The sequence below is a fragment of the Macaca nemestrina genome, chromosome 1 (assembly GCF_043159975.1).
Source record: "Macaca nemestrina isolate mMacNem1 chromosome 1, mMacNem.hap1, whole genome shotgun sequence".
NCBI lineage: Eukaryota > Metazoa > Chordata > Mammalia > Primates > Cercopithecidae > Macaca > Macaca nemestrina.
The window spans coordinates 1,724,170-1,743,236 of NC_092125.1; the positions used below are offsets into that span (position 1 = coordinate 1,724,170).

At 43.3% G+C, this 19,067-nt stretch overlaps 1 long non-coding RNA gene across 2 annotated transcripts; it reads left to right on the plus strand.

Annotated features, from left to right (window-relative positions):
• The first annotated feature begins 934 nt into the window (after positions 1–934).
• On the plus strand, positions 935–15,042 carry LOC105474725 (uncharacterized). 2 transcript variants are annotated; one of them, XR_011609997.1, is made up of 3 exons: positions 935–1,009; positions 5,334–5,483; positions 14,865–15,042. It is a non-coding gene; the product is annotated as an uncharacterized lncRNA (long non-coding RNA). The 2 variants fall into 2 exon arrangements; XR_982937.2 differs by lacking the exon at positions 14,865–15,042 and adding an exon at positions 8,427–8,570.
• The last annotated feature ends 4,025 nt before the right edge of the window (positions 15,043–19,067 follow it).

Here is a 19,067-nt window from a genome sequence, read left to right on the forward strand (position 1 = left end):
CAAATCTGTGACATGTAGGTTTTGGTGTGAGTCAAAGAGACTTCCCGTTAGTCTGGAGAGGACCACACCCCACAAAGAGGAGCACAGAGCACAGGATGAACGCAGGAAGGCAGGACTCACGCTGCCTGCCCTGCCAGCACGTCCCCCGGCCTACGCCTCGCACTGCCCGAAACTCGCTGTCAGTCTGATGACCGATGACGGGGATATATCCTTTCTCAGAACAAGGACTTCAAGTGAGTGAAATAAAACACAGAGATGACAAAGGGAATGGTCAAACATTTTTAAAGTTTGTAATATTTATGCAGCAATTAATCATATCTAGCAGTGCGCCTAATAACTGGCATAATTTGAAAGTTGTGGTGACAGCAACTGACATTTCAGCAAATCTGTAACAATATGAAAGTATCTAATTACTAATGTGAAAAATGTATAGGACCTACGATAATAATGGGCTGTGTCACTCACATTCATTAGAGAAAATAAAGAAGAGAAAATTCTTCCCATCCAAACTCACAGATCTCCCCTGAACGATATCCACAGACTCCTTGGGGATATTTGCTAGCCTTCTCCCAACTACTCTCCAAAAAAGCGCTACTCCAGGAAAAATTCCATTATTTCAAGAACAGTGACCAATTTTTTTAAAAGAACCATCATGAAAACTATAAAAGATAATGTCAGAGAAGAAAACAAAAAGAGGAAAGGCATATGGCAGACAGAAAGATAATGGAGAACACTGAGCGATGATGGTATACCACAAAGCAGGCACAATAATGGCTCCCAGAGATGCCCATAGCTTAAATCCTATAAACCATAACTACATCATATGACACAGCGCTCTCATGGCGTGCCCGGGCGCTCTCATGACGTACCGCGGCGCTCCCATGACGTGACGGCGGCGCTCGCAGACGTGCTGCGGCGCTCTCGTGACGTAGCGCGGCGCTCTGGTTTGAATACGCCCCAACAAAGTCATGTGCTGGAAGCCTCGTCACCAAGGCAATGGTGTTGGAAGGTAAGGGCCTCATAAGAGGTGATTAGTTCACGAGGACACTGTGCTTCTTAATGAGTTAATGTCATTATTCCAGGGAATGGGTTCGTTATTACAAGAATAGTTTTGTTATAAAAGCAGTGGCTCATGCTGCTAATCCCACCACTTTGGAAGGCTGAGGCAGGAGGATCACTTGAGGCCAGGAGTTCAAGACCAGCCTGGGCAATGCAGCGAGACTCCCTCTCTACAAAAGATTTAAAAATTAGCTGGATCACTTAAGGCCAGGAGTTCGAGACCAGCCTGGTGCACACCTATCACCCCAGCTATGTGGGAGACTGAAGTGGGAGGATCACTTGAGCCTGGGAATTCCAGGCTACAGTGATCTGTGATTGTGCCACAGCACTCCAGCCTGGATGACAGAGAGAGACCCTGTCTCTTAAAATAACAACCAAAACAAAAACAAGCAAGTTCAGCCTCTCTTGCTCTTACTCTTGCCCTCTGTGCCCCTTCTGCCTTCTGTCATGGGATGACACAGCATGAAGCCACTCACCAGATGCCAGCACTGTGCTCACTGTGCACTCAGTCTCCCGGGCCTCCAGAACGATGAGCCAAATACATTTCTGTTCATTATAAATAACCCTGGCTGTGCCATTGTGTGATAGCCACATAAAACAGATGAAGACACATAGCTAAGGAGAATTAAGGCAGCAGATGGAATTAAGTTTGTTAATCAGTTGACTTGAAGGTAGCGAGAGTATCTCAGACCATCCAGGTAAGCCTAATCTATGGACCCGAACATAAGGGTCTTTACAAGGGAAAGAGGAGGGTAAAAGGAGGGTCAGAGGGATGTGGCGTGTGAAGGACTCAGATGAAAAGGGCCACGAGCTAAGGAATAACGGAAGCCTCTGGAAGCTGGAAAAGCAGGAGAACAGCATCTCCCCTGAAACACAGAGAGGAACGCAGCCCTGCCAGTGCCATGATTTTAGCCCAGTGAGGCCCATATTTTACTTCAGACCTGCAGAACTGTAAGATCATAATTTTTGTGGTTTTTCAGACAATAAATTTGTAGAAATTTCTTATGGCAGACATAGAAAACTAATACAATTGGGGAAAATTAGTTCTCTGTGAGATGGAAGAATTTACAGAATGCCTTGTCCATCACATGTAAGGGTCTGAAAAAGAAACATAAGAGTTGGACAACAAGGGCAACATGATGCAAAGGAGATGAAATGATGGACTGACAAACTCAGATAAAAAGAAAGGGAGAGAGTCTCCAGAAATGAAGATAACAATAAAAGCAGCACAAAAGAAAAACAGACTCCGCTCCATTGTCATTCAGTGTGGTGGAGAACATGATTGAGAAACGGAGCAAATGAGACAGCAAAGGAAAAAATGTTTAAGAGCATTTTAAAGCCAAATGAAAGATGTCTAAGTCAAAGACAAGAATAGGCCAGGCGCAGTGGCTGACGCCCGTAATCCTAACACTTTAGGAGGCCAGTGCGGGCAGATCACTTCAGGCCAGGAGTTCAAGACCAGCCTGGCCAACATGGCAAAACCCCATCTCTACTGAAAATATAAAAATTAGCCAGGCATGGTGGAATGTGCCTGTGGTCCCAGCTACTCAGGAGGCTTGAGGCAGGAGAAGCGCCTAAACACAGGAGGCGGAGGTTGCAGTGAGCCGAGATCATGCCATTGCACTCCAGCCTGGGTGACAGAACGAGACTCAGTCTCAAAAATCAAACAAACAAAAAAGACAAGAATAAACGCAAGAGAATAAATGTCAAGGACTTGAAAAAAACTCTCCACCAGACACAGTGGCTCACACCTGTAATCCCAACATTTCGAGAAGCCAAGGCAGATGGATCATTTGAGCCCAGGAGTTCAAGACTAGCCTGGGCAACATAGTGAGACCAGATCTCTACAAAAAATTACAACATTTAGCCAAGTGTGGTGGCACATACCTATAGTCCCAGCTACTCGGGAGCTTGAGGCAGGAGGATCCTTTGAGTCCAGGAGATCAAGGCTGCAGTGAGCAACCTCCACTGCACCCTGGGCAACAAGAGTGAGACCCTGTCTCAAAAAACAAGCAAACAAAGCAGAAGACAAAAATCCTTCCTTAAAGTATGCTTCAGTCTACCAAATAAAATGGCACAATGTCATAAAAAAGAATGAAATCATGTCTTTTGCAGCAACACGGATGGAACTGATGGGCATTATCCTGACTGAAATAACTTAGAAAGTCAAATACTGTGTGTTCCCACATATAAGTGGAAGCTAAACCATGTGTACACAAGGACACACAGAGTGGAGGAATAGATATTGAGACACAAAAGGTGGAAGGGTGGGGAGGTGGAGGTTGAAGAATTACCTGTTGAGTACGAGGTTCACTGTTGGGTGACAGGTGCACTAAGAGTCCTGACTTCCCAACAACACGACACATGCTTTTCAGAAACCTGCACTTGTACCCACTAAATACATATTTTTAAGAATTTAAATAAAATTAAAAATAAATTAAAAGTCACAATGTGTTTCAAGAAGTGATTCAGGATGTGCAGCACTTGGGAATATATTTCAAAGACTGAGAAATTATTCTGTGGACAAAAATCGGCAAATCAAGGCTTCTATAAATGAGAACAATGAAGCCACCCATGGATTTCTACTTAACGTCATTGGATTGAAATATTTTTTTGTTTGTTTTTTGAGACAGTCTCACTCTGTTGCCCAGGCTGCAGTACAATGGCATGATCTCAGTTCACTGCAACCTCCACCTCCCCAGTTCAAGTAATTCTCCTGCCACAGCCTCCCAAGTAGCTGGGACTACGGGTGTGCACCACCATGCCTGGCTATTTTCTGTATTTTTAGTAGAGATGGGGTTTCCCCATGGTGGCCAGACTAGTTTTGAACTCCTGGGCTCAAGTGATCCACCTGCCTTGGTCTCCCAAATTGCTGGGATTACAGGTGTGAGCCACTGCACCAGGCCTGCTTGAAATCTTAAAGCAAAGTTTGACTTAAATATGCAGTCAACATTCATTCAAGCCAAAAGTTGTGATAAAGCTATTTTTAAAACAGATAAGAACTTTTAAAATACCATTCTCATGACTACTTTTTGGAAAAGAAAAAAAAAAAACCCTGTTAGAGTATAACCTTAAGCCAACTATGTAATCAAAGGAGAAGATATTGAAAAATGATGTTGGTGGGCCCTGATTTTTTTTTCACATTTTACAATTAACTTTTATCAAACTAATGGATGCACATGACTTTTAAAAACTGCTAAGCAGTCAGCCTTTCTGTGGGCAATGTGCTAGTTAAACTCCATTTTCCACTATCCCTACTTGGGGTGCTTATGTATCTAATTAAACTGCTCATATCCAAGCCGCCTTTGCAGACAGGAGTGACCATCTGTCACAAAACTGGCCAGAGAGACACTGGCAGAAGCCATTGAGTCACTTTTTTAAGGAACCTCTGACAGAGTTCCATTTCCAGAATGGCAGTGTGAGGAGCTCAGTGTACCCATTCCAAGAAAAAAAAAATTCCTAACTCATGCTAATTGTAAAAATATCAACCATTTAATTTACCTGAAAATTGTCGAAAAGGCAGGGAACAAATGAAGAAATCATTATTCCATAAAATCTACAAAATTCCTCTGTAAGAACTGAGAGTCTTACCCTTGAACCTGACCCTGCCCACTCTTCTCAGCATGACAGAGGCTCCACTCTGGGTGAGTGGGGCCAAGAAGTTGGGGCCCCTCTACCTTCACCTCTCAATCTCATCAGAAGCTGCCAGTATTCCTCATCCCCTCCAACTCTGAGTTACAGAGGGTAAATTCCCAGCTTTGCCCTAAGCATGGCAAGCTGAGAATATTTGCACCCCAAGGACCTTTTGCCTCAGCCCCTGGGTGGAGCTTCCATGCCAGGAACTTCCACATGGATGCTAATATCAGCATTATTCATAAAAGCAGAAAAGTGGGAACAATCCAAACATCCAAAGGGATAAATAAAATGTGGCATATTCATTGTGTGGCTATCCATACAGTGGCATATTACTTGGCAATGAAAAGTAAACAATTACTGATATATTCAATTACATGGTTGAACTTTAAACATATATGACATGAAAGAGGGTACTTGCAAAAGACCACATACTGTATGGTCCCATTTATATTAAATGTCCATGAAAGACAAATCTATAGAGACAGAAAGGATGTTAATGCTTGCCTAGGGCTGGGGATTTGGGAGGAAATGAAGAGTGACTCATATCAATAAAACTATTAATTTTAAAAGGTCCTATAAAAGGGGAAGACTTCCTTGGAATGTACCTTTTAGACTTTGTCTTTCCTCATCTACTGCAGAACATGGGGATACAAAAGCCATATTGAACCTGTGCGGACAAAAGCCACACACTATCAATGACTGCGCGATAACAGTAAGAGTCTGGAACTGCGGTGACGTCATGAACTGATGCTCTTTCTCTTGACAGACAGCACACAACAATAGCCTTGGTAAGTCACTGTAATGTGTGCTTTCTTGTCATATGCAGCCAAGTGAAAATCCTAAATGAACACCTGCCCTCTCCATCCCATCCCACGTTCAGAAGCAGTGCTTTTAGCACTTTTGGCAGTGGTGGGAGGGGTTACCGCTTATCTCTTTACACTTAAATTGGCTTATACTGCTATTTCTTGATTTTTCCATTTTAGACATTGTTTACTGACTGATAAGACCATTGCAGATGCAGTTATTTTACACCTACCCTTCAACTCCCTTCCACCCATTTCCCCAACATAATTACTATTTTACATTAAACCATTCAATGTTTACAAATTTATCATTGTTAATGTTCTTCACTGCAAAGCCAAGTATTGAACAAAGATTTTTTTCTTCCACTGTCTTGTTTTTTCATGAGTTAATAAATCCTTTTTTTTTCATAATTGTCTGCATCTTCTTGTTATGTCTGGATACACCATGACAGTCTATCAAGCCATCAATTCTAGGAGGGTCTCCTTTTACTCCCTCCAGACCACCCTCGGGGCACTCAATCTCTCGACACATTCTGTACTGGTTCCTCTAGAGGTCACTCTTCTGAAGCTTCTCCTTGCCCCTCGCCTTAGTTGGAGCCAAGATTTCCTGGACTCTGCTGTACCTTTCTCTTTCTTCATTTGCTCTCTTGTCTTGCCGAAGCACATCTTCCACGAGCTTCCTGAGAAAGCCATCATCAGGCAAATGTTCTGAGCGTTTCGGGCTGGAGAGTGTTGATGCTTCGTTCTCATACTTGATAACAGTTTATCTAGGTTGAAAAATTTAGGTTGACAATACTATTTTTTCTTTTTTCTTTTTTTTTTTTTTTTTTTTTTTTTTGTAGAGATGAGGTATCCCTATATTGCCCAGGCTGGTCTCAAATGCCTGGGCTCAAGAGATCCTCCTGCCTCAGCCTCCCAAAGTGCCAGGATTACAGGCATGAGCCACCACGCCTGACAACAATACTTTTTCCTTAAAATTTTGAAAGCGTTGCTCCTTTCTCTTCTGGCATCTAATGTCACTTTTGAGAAACACAATGCCATTCCGATTCTTGTTGCTTTTTTTGGTGATTTTTTTTCTTTGTTAGTTTTCTTCTCTTCTTTGGATGCTTACACGGTCATTCCTTCCTTGGTTCTAGAATTTCAGAGCCATGTGTGTCTTTTATGTACTGACACTTAAGGAGGCATTTCAACCTGAGATCAAATGTCACCAGTTCTAAGAAAGTCTTTTGCATGATTTCTTTGTTAATTTCCTCTCCTCTGTTTTCTCCTCCCTGTCTTTCTTTAAATCTTAATAATTGACTTTTAAAAATCTCCCTGCCTTGGCCGGGCGTGGTGGCTCACACCTGTAATCCCAGCACTTTGGGAGACCGAGGCAGGCAGATCATGAGGTCAGGAGATTGAGACCATCCTGCCCAACACCCCGTCTCTACTAAAAATACAAAAACTTAGCCGGGTGCGGTGGCAGGCACCTGTAGTCCTCAGGAGGCTGAGGCAGGAGAATGGCGTGAACCCGGGAGGTGGAGGTTGCAGTGAGCTGAGATCGCACCACTGCACTCCAGCCTGGGCGACAGAGCGAGACTCTGTCTCAAAAAATGAAATGAAATAAATGAAAAAATGAAATGAAATATGAAATGAAATGAAATATGAAATGAAATGAAATGAAATAAATGAAATGAAATGAAATGAATCTCCCTGCCTTGATCTACCCAGGCTGTTTTGTCTGTTCATCATTTGGATCTATCTTTGGATAAATCCACTATTACTTGAATCTATCTTCTGATATATTCTATTTACTTTAATTTCCAGCTCTACTATTTTCTTATTAATTTTGGTTCACAATTTCAACTTCCAAGAGTTCTAGCTTTCAGACCACTCTTACTTGATAGAATCCTGCTGTTGCTTATCTATCTCTTTAAGTTTACTGTTAGCTTTTTTCTTTTGGTTTCATTTGTCCATTGCATTATGTTTTCTCACCTTTATTTTCTTGTCTCTTGCACATTTTCCTTAAATATCTCTAGATCCTTCCCTATTAATTTAACAGTGAGGCACTAAAATAACAACGCTCTGAGAATAGATGAAGCTTACAACCTGAAGTGGGGAGCTTCTCTTCCAGAGCTGGGTATGAAACTACCCATTTTATTGGGGATGCTCCAAATGTCAGGATAAGGAGATATTTTCTCTGGATATACCCAGTTTCTCTGGAGAGGAGTCTACTAACCTTCTTTAGCAATTGGCCTCTGGCTGCTGATGTCCTGTGGTCAGGCAGGTCGACTTTTTTTTTGTTTTGTTTTGAGTCTCGCTGTTACCCAGGTTGGAGTGCAGTGGTGTAATCACAGCTCACTGGAGCCTTGACCTCCCAGACTTAGGTGATCCTCCCACCTCAGCCTCCAGAGTAGCTGGGACTACAAGTGTGCACCACCACACCTGGCTAATTTTTTGTGTGTTTTGTTTTTTCGTTGTTGTTTGTTTCTTTGTTTTGTAGAGACGGGGTTTTGCCATGTTGCCCAATATGGCCTTGAACTCCTGGACTCAAGAGATTCACCCATTTTTGCCTCCCAAAGTGCTGGGCTTACAGATGTGAGCCACCAGGCAAAGCCAGGCAGGTTGACTTCTAATCCCTTTTGTACCTACGCTGGCTTCTTAATTTCATCTCTCTCTGCACACACTATAGGTAGTATCTTAAACTCATCTCCCTCTGCACACACTATGGGTAGTATCTTAATCTCATCTCCCTCTGCACACACTATAGGCAGAATCTTAATCTCATCTCCCTCTGCACACACTACAGGTAGTATCTTAATCTCATCTCCCTCTGAACACACTATAGGTAGAGTAATTTCTTCTGCTCCATAAAATTTGTTATCATAGAGAGTGAACATTTTAGTACATACAGTGCACCCTTGAACAACATGGATTTGAATTGTGCAGGTGCACTTATATGTGGATTTTCTTCTGCTTCTGCCATTCCTGAGACAGCAAGACCAACCTCTCCTCCTCTTCCTCAGCTTACTCAATGTGAAGATGATGAGAATAAAGACCTTTATGATTCAACCTACTTCCAATGTATTTTATCTTCCTTAGGATTTTCTTAATAACATGTTCTAGTCTCTAACTTACTTTATTGTAAGAATATAGTATATAATATGTATGACATTCAAAATATGTGTTAATCAGCTGCTTGTGTTATTGGTAAGTCTTCCTGTCAACTGTAGGCTATTAGTAAAGTTTTGGGGGAGTCAGAATTTATATGTAGATTTTCACCTCTGTGTGTGTGTTTAGGGGTGTCAATGCCCTTAACCTCTACACTGTTAAGAATAAACTGTATACCGATAGTAGAAGTAAGCAATGGAGGATTATATTCATAATATCAGATTGGTAAATGCCTATTAAGATATGAAATGCAGAATCCATAAGATACTGGTACCTATGTAAAATTAGGCATTTTTTAAGGCAATAAAAAGTCCAATTGGAAGCATGGTATTAGCAGCAACAGGCCAGTTTTATATATCTAAAAGGTTTTTACAGATCAGCTCAATGGCCAGTTTTATATCTCTAAAAGGTTTTTACAGATCAGCTCAATGGCCAGTTATATATGTTCAAAAGGTTTTTTACAGATCAGCTCAATAAAGATTAATATTCTGTTAGCAAAATGGGCAAATGACTAAAACACGCAGTTCGCCGACTGCAGTGGTTTATGCCTGGAATTCCAGCTCTTAGGGAGGTAGAGGCAGAGGAATAGCTTAAGCCCAGGAATTCGAGACCTGCCTGGGCAATATAGTGAGACCCCTTTCTCCACTAAAAAGAAAAAAAAAAGTGTAAACCTGCAGTTCACAGAAAAGAAAAATACACAAAGGACTTACAAAATGTCTTTAAAATATGCTTAATATACTGATAATTAAATACATAGAAATTAAAACAATAAATCAGCCAGGCATAGTGGGGACTGCCTGTCATCTCAGCTACTCATGAGGTTAAAGCAGGAGGATCACTTGAACCCGGCAGTTCAAGCCCAGCCCGGGCAACACAACGAGGCCCCATCTTCAAATATAATAATCATCTATTACCGTTTCATAAAATAAAGATTAAGAGATTTGGGGCCGGACCTGGTGTCTCACGCCTATAATCCCAGCACTTTGGGAGGCCAAGGCGGGCGGATCATGAGGTCAGGAGATCAAGACCATCCTGGCTAACACGGTGAAACCCGTCTCTACAAAACCCCATCTATACAAAAACAAAAAAATTAGCTGGGCATGGTGGCTGGCACCTGTAGTACCAGCTATTTGGGAGACTGAGGCAGGAGAATGGCGTGAACCCGGGAGACGGAGCTTGCAGTGACCCGAGATCACACCACTGCACTCCAGCCTGGGAGACAGAGCGAGACTCCATCTCAAAAAAAAAAAAAGAGAGAGAGATTTGGTAAAACACAATGTTGGCAAAATGAGGAAATTTTGCAGCATTGCACATTTAGAATGTAATGTATGCTGCCATGACTATTTTCTCCATTTGACCAAGAGCCATCAGTATTGTTAATAAATGTATCCACTGAACTAGTATTTCTATGTGTTAAGAATTTATCCTACAGATATATTTGTAATAAATACAGAAAATGTGTATGTATACAAAGATGTTCATTGAAATACTGTTTGTGATATCTCATAACTGGGGCAATCTGCTATCTGGTGTGATTCCCAGGCAAGGGCCAGCCTGGGAACTGCCTTTTAACCTGTTTGTGACAAGATGAGAACTTGTGCCAGCATCTGTGTCAACTACATTACCAAGCACGTTAAAAGACTCTTTTTTTTTTTTGAGACGGGGTCTCACTCTGTCACCCAGGCTGGAGTGCAGTGGCGTTATCAGAGCTCGCTGCAACCTCGACCCCCTGGGCTCAAGCAATTCTCCCACCTCAGCCTCCCGAGTAGCTGGGACTACAGGCACACGCCACCACACCCAGCTAATTTTTTTGTGTTTTTTGTAGAGATAGGGTTTCACTATGTTGTCCTGGTCTCAAACTCCTGGGCTCTAGCCCAGGATTCCCCTGGGTCCCCCAAAGTGCTGGGATTACAGGCATGAGCCACTACGCCTGGCTCAAGACTGTCTCAAAGTCCACAGCAATATGTTGATTTACATCTTGATTAGCCTCCTTATGCGCTGGTACTTTCAGTCACATGGGTTTTTAGGAGAGTGTATAAATCAATTTTGATAGAACCAAAAAATACTTGGTTTTGAAAAAGGATGAGAAAAAGTTATTTAGTTTTACGTTTATAAAAAAAAATTGAGCACGTGTCTGTGTGTCCAAAATTCAGTTTTTAGATGCTTTTTATTTGTGCAAATACAAGGAAAGGGGTATTTAGTAACATAACCATCTTTCTGGAAAGATTTATAAGAATTTGAGTAACAGTGTTTGCCTCTGGAGAGAGGAACTGAGAAATTGGGAAACTAGAGATTTGAATTTTTTAAAAAAAAATTGTTTTTCATTGTGTTCCATTTATAGCATTTTAATTTTTAGGCTCTGTGCATGTACAAATAAAAATAAGATGTTTAATAATTAAAAACAATAAATAGGAACACTTAAAAGAAAGAATTATTGGCTGAGTGTGGTGGCTCACGCCTGTGATCCCAGCGCTTTGGGAGGCCGAGGCGGGCAGATCACAGGTCAGGAGTTCGAGACCAGCCTGGCCAACATGGCAAAACCCTGTCTCTACTAAAAGTACAAAAAATTATCTGGGCATGGTAGCCGGTACCTGTAATCCCAACTGCTCAGGAGGCTGAGGTAGGAGAATGACTTGAACCCAGGAGGCGGAGGTTGCAGTGAGCCAAAATCGTGCCATTGCATTCCAGCCTGGGCAACAAGAGCGAAATCCTGTCTCAAAAAAAATAAATAAAAATAAAAAATTTTTATATCCATAGCATGGAATGTTCCACACCTGTTAAAAACAATAAAATAACTTATACTTTAATAGGTTTTTTAAAAAACTGAGGTGGGGATATTTGGGTCTACTTAGATGGAGCAGGTAGTTCCATTCCAAATCCTTCCAGGTCCTCGCTTACAACACATGAAACAAGCATAGGAAGACCCTGACAGATTTAAAGGAAAAATGGATGCCAGGGACATCATGGCTATAGGAACTATAAGGTGGTGAGGTCCCTGGATCCGCTTCTCATCTCCCATGTATCCTGGACAAGGCACTGCAGAAGCCCCCAACCCAGAATGGCCAACACAACACAGACAAAAAAAAAGTTTCTTGCCCTAATCAAAGGACCAAGGAAAGGGTGCCCTAAAAACCAAAAACAGAAAACCCAAACACCAACAGAAAACAGGCCCCAACCATAGATCAGTTCACCTAATGCCCAACCTCTGAGGACAGATGTTGTCAAAAAGGTTTCAGTGGAGCATGCTTCCCCCATGCATTTCCATCATGCTCAGGGTCCCCTGCCATCCACAAGCAAGTCATCTCAAATGATACAGGTAGGTTGAAAGTTAAAGGATTTTATTTTTACAAAAAGATATGGGGCTGGACATTGTGGCTTACACCTGTAATTCCAGCACTGTGAGAAACCAACCAGAGAGGATCGCTTGAGCCCAGGATTTTAAGGTTACAGTGAGCCATGATTGTGCCACTGCACTCCAGCCTGGGTAACAGTGTGAGACCCTGTCTCAAAAAAAAAAAAAAGCAAGCATCTGCTCCTTTAAGATGCAGTAGACAGACCAGGCCGTGGTAGCTCATGCCTATAATCCCAGCACTTTCAGAGGCTGAGGCAGGAGAATAACTTGAAGCCAAGAGTTCAAGACCAGCCTGGGCTACACAGTGGGACCTCTGTTTCTCCAAAAAAAATGTAATAGATAAGAAGTCTTAGACTAGATGAATGCTCACTCAGTCTCAAAGTCATTCACCAAGACACCCTTGTGGGTGAGGACACCTTTGTGTCCTCAGAAGGCCTCTCGCACTCAGATACTTAAACTCACCTTCACACAGGTTCTTTCTACCATACAGCTATAAACACAGGTCCATGTCCAGGCCATGCTGCCTACAGTGTAGCATGTGTACAATTCTTATTCATAGTCCTATAACTATGTTGTTCAAGGTACAATATTATTGCAAGACATTTCCAAGTGTGATAGAATGTTAAAAAGAAAAGAAAAAAAAAAGTCCAGACTTTAATGTTACAGTGAACTGTGACAAAGATTCCCTCCTTTACCAAACTTCAGTCGGACTCCTCAGAATCTTCTCCTCAACCAGGACTTGACATTGGCCCCCATCCTCTCATCAACCTGCCTAGCCCAGTTTTAGCAAGAATCCTGCTAAGTCATTCCCCACATTGACATCTGACTATCCTCACATCTGATTGGGTTGCTTATCCCTCACAGTCCCCCAGGTGATATCTGATCACCCTGGCCTGTCTTCAGCAAGAATCTTGTTAGATCAATTTAGCAAGAATATCCCTACCTTTGTTAAGGAAAAATTATTCAATGGTACTTGTTAAAGGACGAGAGGGCTGACTTTGTTCTGGACCCTTGTGATAGGTGTAGGTAACACGGCAGTGGGATCTAGCAGTGGGAGAGAGGTTGGGTCAAACTCCAAATACAACAAGGAAGGGGGGGTATTTATAACCAAAGAGAAGGGTGGGGGTCAGTAGATAAAAAATTACAAAGAGAAAATATCAGGAGTAAGGGGGGTTCTGGTTGAACTGGCCTAAGAGTAGTCTTGCTGAAGGCGGACTGGGGTAATTGAACATTGCCTGGGGGATAATGAAAAATAAGGAACCCAATCCGCCATTGAGGATAATCCGATACCAAGGATGAGGATATTCTTGTTAAACTGACTTAGCAGGATTCTTGTTAAAGCTGGATTTTATAAGGAAATGCACAGATGGGTCTAGGAAAAGGTTCACGAGCCTGATTAAAGTCAAACTGAGAATCTTTTTCACCTTTCATATCTCCTCTTAGTAATCTCTGTCGACTGACTCCCGCCCTGCTCCCTAGCCATAAATCCCAACGTGCCCTTGTTGCATTCAGGGTTGAGTCCATTCTCTCTCCCGTATTACAATACCCCTGCTGGAATCATGTTAAATAAAGTCTTTGTTACTATTTCAAAAAGCAATGGAATATGTTTTGAGAAGGGTCTCACTCTGCCACCCAGGCTGGGATGCAGTGGTGATTCATTATGGTTCACTGCAGCCTCGACCTCCCTAAGTTCAAGAGATCTTCCAACCTTAACCTCCCAGGCTGCTGGGACTACAGGTGCACACCAAAACCCACCAGGCTAATTTTTGTACTTTTTGTAGAGACAGGGTTTTGCCATGTTGCCCCAGACTGGTCTTGAACTCCTTGGCTCAAGTGATATACCAACCTTGGCCCCCCAAAGTGCTAGGATCACAGGTGTGAACCACCATGCCCGGACAGAATATTTTTTCCTTTAACGATGACTGTGGCTGTGTGTGGTGGCTAATGTAATTGTAATTCTAGTGCTTGTGGGAGGCTGAGAAGGGAGGATTGTTTGAGGCCAGGAGTTTGAAATTAGGCTGGCCACACCACACATAGCAAGACCGTATCTCTACAAAAATATGTTTAAAAAATTAGCCAAGCATGGTTGTGTGCACCTGTAGTCCCAGCTACTCAGGAGGCTGAGGCAGGAGGATCTCTTGAGCCCAAGAGTTCGAGGCTGCGGTAAGCTATGATTGTGCCACTGCCCTCCAGGCTGGGTAGCAGAATGAGGCCCTCAATTCAAATAATAATAATAATAAAACAATGGCTGTCACTCAAGCTCCTAATGGTATAACATCAAAAGTCCCAGAGTGAAATCATTTTGCAAAAAAAAAAAACCCCAACTTCCAAGTTTTTCATTAGTCAAATATTTTCATCACTGTCTTTTCTGTGCTCGCAGAAATAAGCCTATCTCATTGCTTAGTGTACTGGAATCTTGAGTTTTCTGTGAAAGGAAGTGTATTCTCTGTAAACATTTAAAACACACCAGAGTTTCATAACTCTGCTTTGTCATTTCTTTCTTTTTTTTTTTTTTTTTTTTTTTTTTAAATATACCGAGCTTCTCAAAAAAAAAGAAAGGAAAGGGAAGTAGCCTGAAACTGTTGTTGCAATGTTTTTCCTAACCACACTCTGAGCAGGACTCTTTTCAGGAGCCCGACTCCAGCTGCTGCTACAGCACATCTTGAGCTGGGGCATCCCCGCACCTTAGACCTGACCTCTCTCCCCTCTGGGACTGTATATGTAGCCCAGCAGTCTGGCCTTGGCTCACCTGCTTAACAGAGAGGGGAGTCCCTCATTTTCCTCCAATGGAGGCTCCTGTTACTCTCTTCTGCCCTCTCCTGGTCATGGGTGTTAGTGACAATCATCCCTCCACCCTCCCCAAGGTTAAGAAGAGGAAGGAGGAAGAGCGGAGGACCGCGGAGGAGCAGCGGGCGGATGGAGAAATGTAATTGCTGTAAAAAAGAGTGCATGATTGGCGACACAGAAGTTTCCAGGACAGAAGCGAAGGGTGGGATATTGGGGAAAGATGGGGCTTGCTTGCATGAAGCCTAATATAAAGAGGTGCTGTATAAATGGAATGTCCGAGTCTCTGCCAAATTCATATGTTGAAATCTTAACCCCCCAGATGAGGGTATTAAGAGATGAGGAATTGGAGAGGTGATTAGGTCATGTGAGTGGACCCCCCTGAAGGGAGAATTAGTGTCCTTCTAAAACGGGCCACGGAGCCATCCCTTGTCCCTTCCACCATGTGAAATTATAACTAAGGAACATACATGGCCATCAGTAGCACAGAAAACATATCCTCACCAGACACCAGACCTGCTGGTGTCTTGATCTTGGAGTTCCCAGCTTTCGGAGCTGTGAGAAATAGATTTCTGTTGGGCCAGGTGTAGTACCTCACTCCTGTAATCCCAACTCTTTGGGAGGCCAAGGCAGGAGGATTACTTGAGGCCAGGAGTTTGAGACCAGCCTGACAAAATAGCGAGACCTCATCTCTACAAAAAATTAAGTTAGCCAGGTATGGTGGCATGTGCTTGGAGTCACAGCTCCTTGGGAGGCTGAGGCTGGAGGACTACTTGAGCCCAGGAGTTTGAGGTTGTGGGGAGCTATGATCGTATTACAGTCCAAACTGAGTGTCAGAATGAGACCCTGTCTCAAAAAACAACAACAAAAAAATCCTGTTGTTTATAAGCCACCAGTCCATGGCGGTTTGTTACTCACCAAAATACAGGAGATGGGGAAGAAAGGGTCGAGGAGGACACAGGTGGGAGTGAGTCTCACATACGAGTGAGTCTCACATACAGTTGTTACTCTGAACTTAGGTAAGAATTCTCGTTTTCTCGTTTGGTTGTAGAATCAGTCAATCTTGAAATCGAGATTCTATAGGTCAGCAGGAACAACTCCCTTTCCTGATTGTGACCAGGAAGGGAAGAAGTGAAGGCTTTGCTGCCACACTCCTGCTCCTCAGTTTCCCTGACATTAAGGCCCAGCAATCCTGCCTGGGAGGCTGGGAGAGCGAGCCCCTGTTTTGTTGGGAAGTTGGACCAGAGACTCGTGGGCCCATCCAGTTCTGAACATCTAGAAATCCAGGGACATGGACAGAGAGTTCTTCCCCACCCTTTCACAGGGTTGTGAGATGGCCTCCCAGTGTGCGCTCAGGTTTTTCTGTCTCTAGAGCTCAAGGGCCCTGACAAAACTCTGCTTGGATAGAGCAACTGTGACAGTTAATCTTATGTGCCTACTTGACTGGGAAGAGATGTCAAAAGAAGTGGTAAAACATTATTAGGTGTGTCTGTAAGGGTGAATCTGGAAAAGGTCAGCATTTATATCAGCCTAGGTAAGGAAGGTCCGCCCTCACCCACACGGGCAGGCATCTTTCCACCCGCTGAGGAGCCGAATGGAAAAGTGGAGGGAAGGCAAATTCTCTCAGAGCTGGAACATTCACCTTCTCCTGTCCTCGGACATCAGTGCTTCTGCTTCTGAAACCACCTTTGCAAAATTATGACTGAAACAGTGAAAGAAATCTAACTTAACTGACTCCTTCTTGCTTCTAACCTCCAAACTGTCCTTGTTCATTCCTGGGCATAAGCTGAACTAACTAACTTTGGGAGAAACTTAGTTTATAATTTACCTGGTATTTGTTTGTTTTTTTGGGGGGGTTTTTTGTTTGTTTTTTTTTGTTTGTTTTTTATTTTAAGACAGAGTCTCGCTCTGTCGCCCAGGCTGGAGTGCAGTGGTGCAATCTCAGCTCACTGCAACCTCCGACTCCTGGGTTCACGCCATTCTCTTGCCTCAGCCTCCCGAGTAGCTGGGACTACAGGTGCCTACCACCACGTCTGTTTAATTTTTTGTATTTTTAGTAGAGATGGGTTTTCACCATGTTAGCCAGGATGGTCTCAATTTCCTGACCTCGTGATCCATCCACCTTGGCCTCCCAAAGTGCTGGGATTACAGGGTGAGCCACCTCGTCCGGCCTATAGTTTAAAACAAAGACCATAGTTTAAAACAAAGTCTTCTCCCAAAGCAGACCTCCTTCTTGCCTGGGGACTAGGTTGTCTTTGTAGGATTAACATTAGCCACAAGATTAGAAATTATGGTTTAAGAGTCATGCAGCTGGAGGTTACAAGATTCTGACCCTCACTAAACTGCTCCTAAGATCAGTGGCTTGAGAGATTTGGCAGACCCTGCACTTAATGGATCAGCTGGCATCATGCAGATTAACTGGCTCACCTGATCTTGTGGTCCCCACCCAGGAACTGACTCAGTGCAAGAGGACAGCATCAATTCCCTACGATTTAATCTCTGACCAGTCAGCACTCCTGGCTCACTGGCTTCCCCCCACTCACCAAGCTGTCCTTAAAAACTCTGCTGCCCAAATGTTCAGGGATACTGATTTGAGTAACAACGAAACTCCGTTGTCCTGCACAGCTGGCTCTGTGTGAATTACACTTTCTCCATTGCAATTCCTCTATCTTGCTAAATCGGTCTATCTAGGCACTGGGCAAGGTGAGCCCATTGGGCAGTTACACTTCTCCAGCGTTCAAGCTCAGACTCAATTCCTTGACTGGCTTTCCTGGCTCTCTAGCCTACAGAGAGCAGGTGGTGGAGTTTCTCAGTTTCCAGAATCATGTGAGCCGATTCCCATAATTAATCTCATATACTATATGTATCCTGTGGATTCTGTTTCTCTGAAGAACCCCCCAAAATATAGCACACAATCCTAATTTTTCCTACCACTCACTCCCCAGCAACATTTTAATTTGGCCAAGTTCACTGTTGCTTATAGCAGAACACAAAAGCACCAAACTGAGCAAAACAGGGAAGCAGGAATCTCTCTCCTTGAGACCCAGAGCGCCACACTGTGGAGCAATTAACTGTACGGGGGCCTCCCCTCCCTTCACCCTCACAAGTCAGGCTCACTTATAAACCCACCAGCCACGTTAGGCCATCTTCACCTGTCTAGAGCTGGAGATACTAGAAATCATCTCATCTCCTATCCTTCCTTTCGGAAAGGATACACTGAGACCCAGAGAGGCCAGCTTGCTCCGGGTTAAAACACTTTCACTTCTAGGGCAGGGGCTCTCAAATGATTTGGTTCAAGGTCGCATTACACTCTTGAAAATGAGGACTCCAGGGGGCTTTCGTGTGAGGATTATATCTATTGATATTTACTGTATCAAAAGCCAAAACAGAAAAACTATTGAAAGTCTGAGAAGAGTAGCACTGACTTACAGTTTGCACATCTTACTCACATCTGACTCAGCAGAAAGCAGCTGGAGTCTCTAATACTTCTGCATCTTTAGTCCGTTGCAATATCACAGAGCATTAGCCTGTTGAAAATTCCAGTCTAAGCCGGGCACAGTGGCTCATGCCTGTAGTCCCAGCACTTTGGAGGGCTGCGGTGGGAAGATCGCTTGAGCTCAGGAGTTCGAAACCAGCCTCAGCAACATAAAGAGACCCCGTTTCTACAAAAACTTAAAAATTAGTTGGGTGTGGGGATGCAGGGCTGTGATTCCAGTAACTCAGGAGATTGAGATGGGAGGGTTGCTTGAGGCCAGGAAGTTGAGGCTGCAGAGAGCCATGATCATGCCATGGAACTTCAGTCTGGGGAATGAAGTGAGACCCTATCAAAAAAAAAAGAGAAGAAGGGAGGAAGGGAAAAAGAAAATTCTAGTCTACACTTGTGAGAGTGAAAACAGTGTCATAGTATGATTATGAAAATAGTTTTGACCTTGCAGATCCCCTGAAAGATCTCAGGAATTCCATGGGGATCCCCCAACCACACACTGAGAAGTATAGGTATAGAATAAGCAAGAGCATGTCTGGAGTCCTTGTCTCCTAAATCTCCGTCTGCTACCTTTATTTCTTATTTTATTTCTTACTTATTTTTATTTACTTATTTATTTATCTTGAGATGGAGTCTTGCTCTGTCACCAGGCTGGAGTGCAGTGGCACCGTCTTGGCTCACTGCAACCTCCACCTCCCGGGTTCAAGCAATTCTCATGCCTCAGCCTCCCAAGTAGCTGGGATTACAGGTGTGTGCCACCACACCTGGCTAATTTTTGTATTTTTAGTAGAGACGGGGT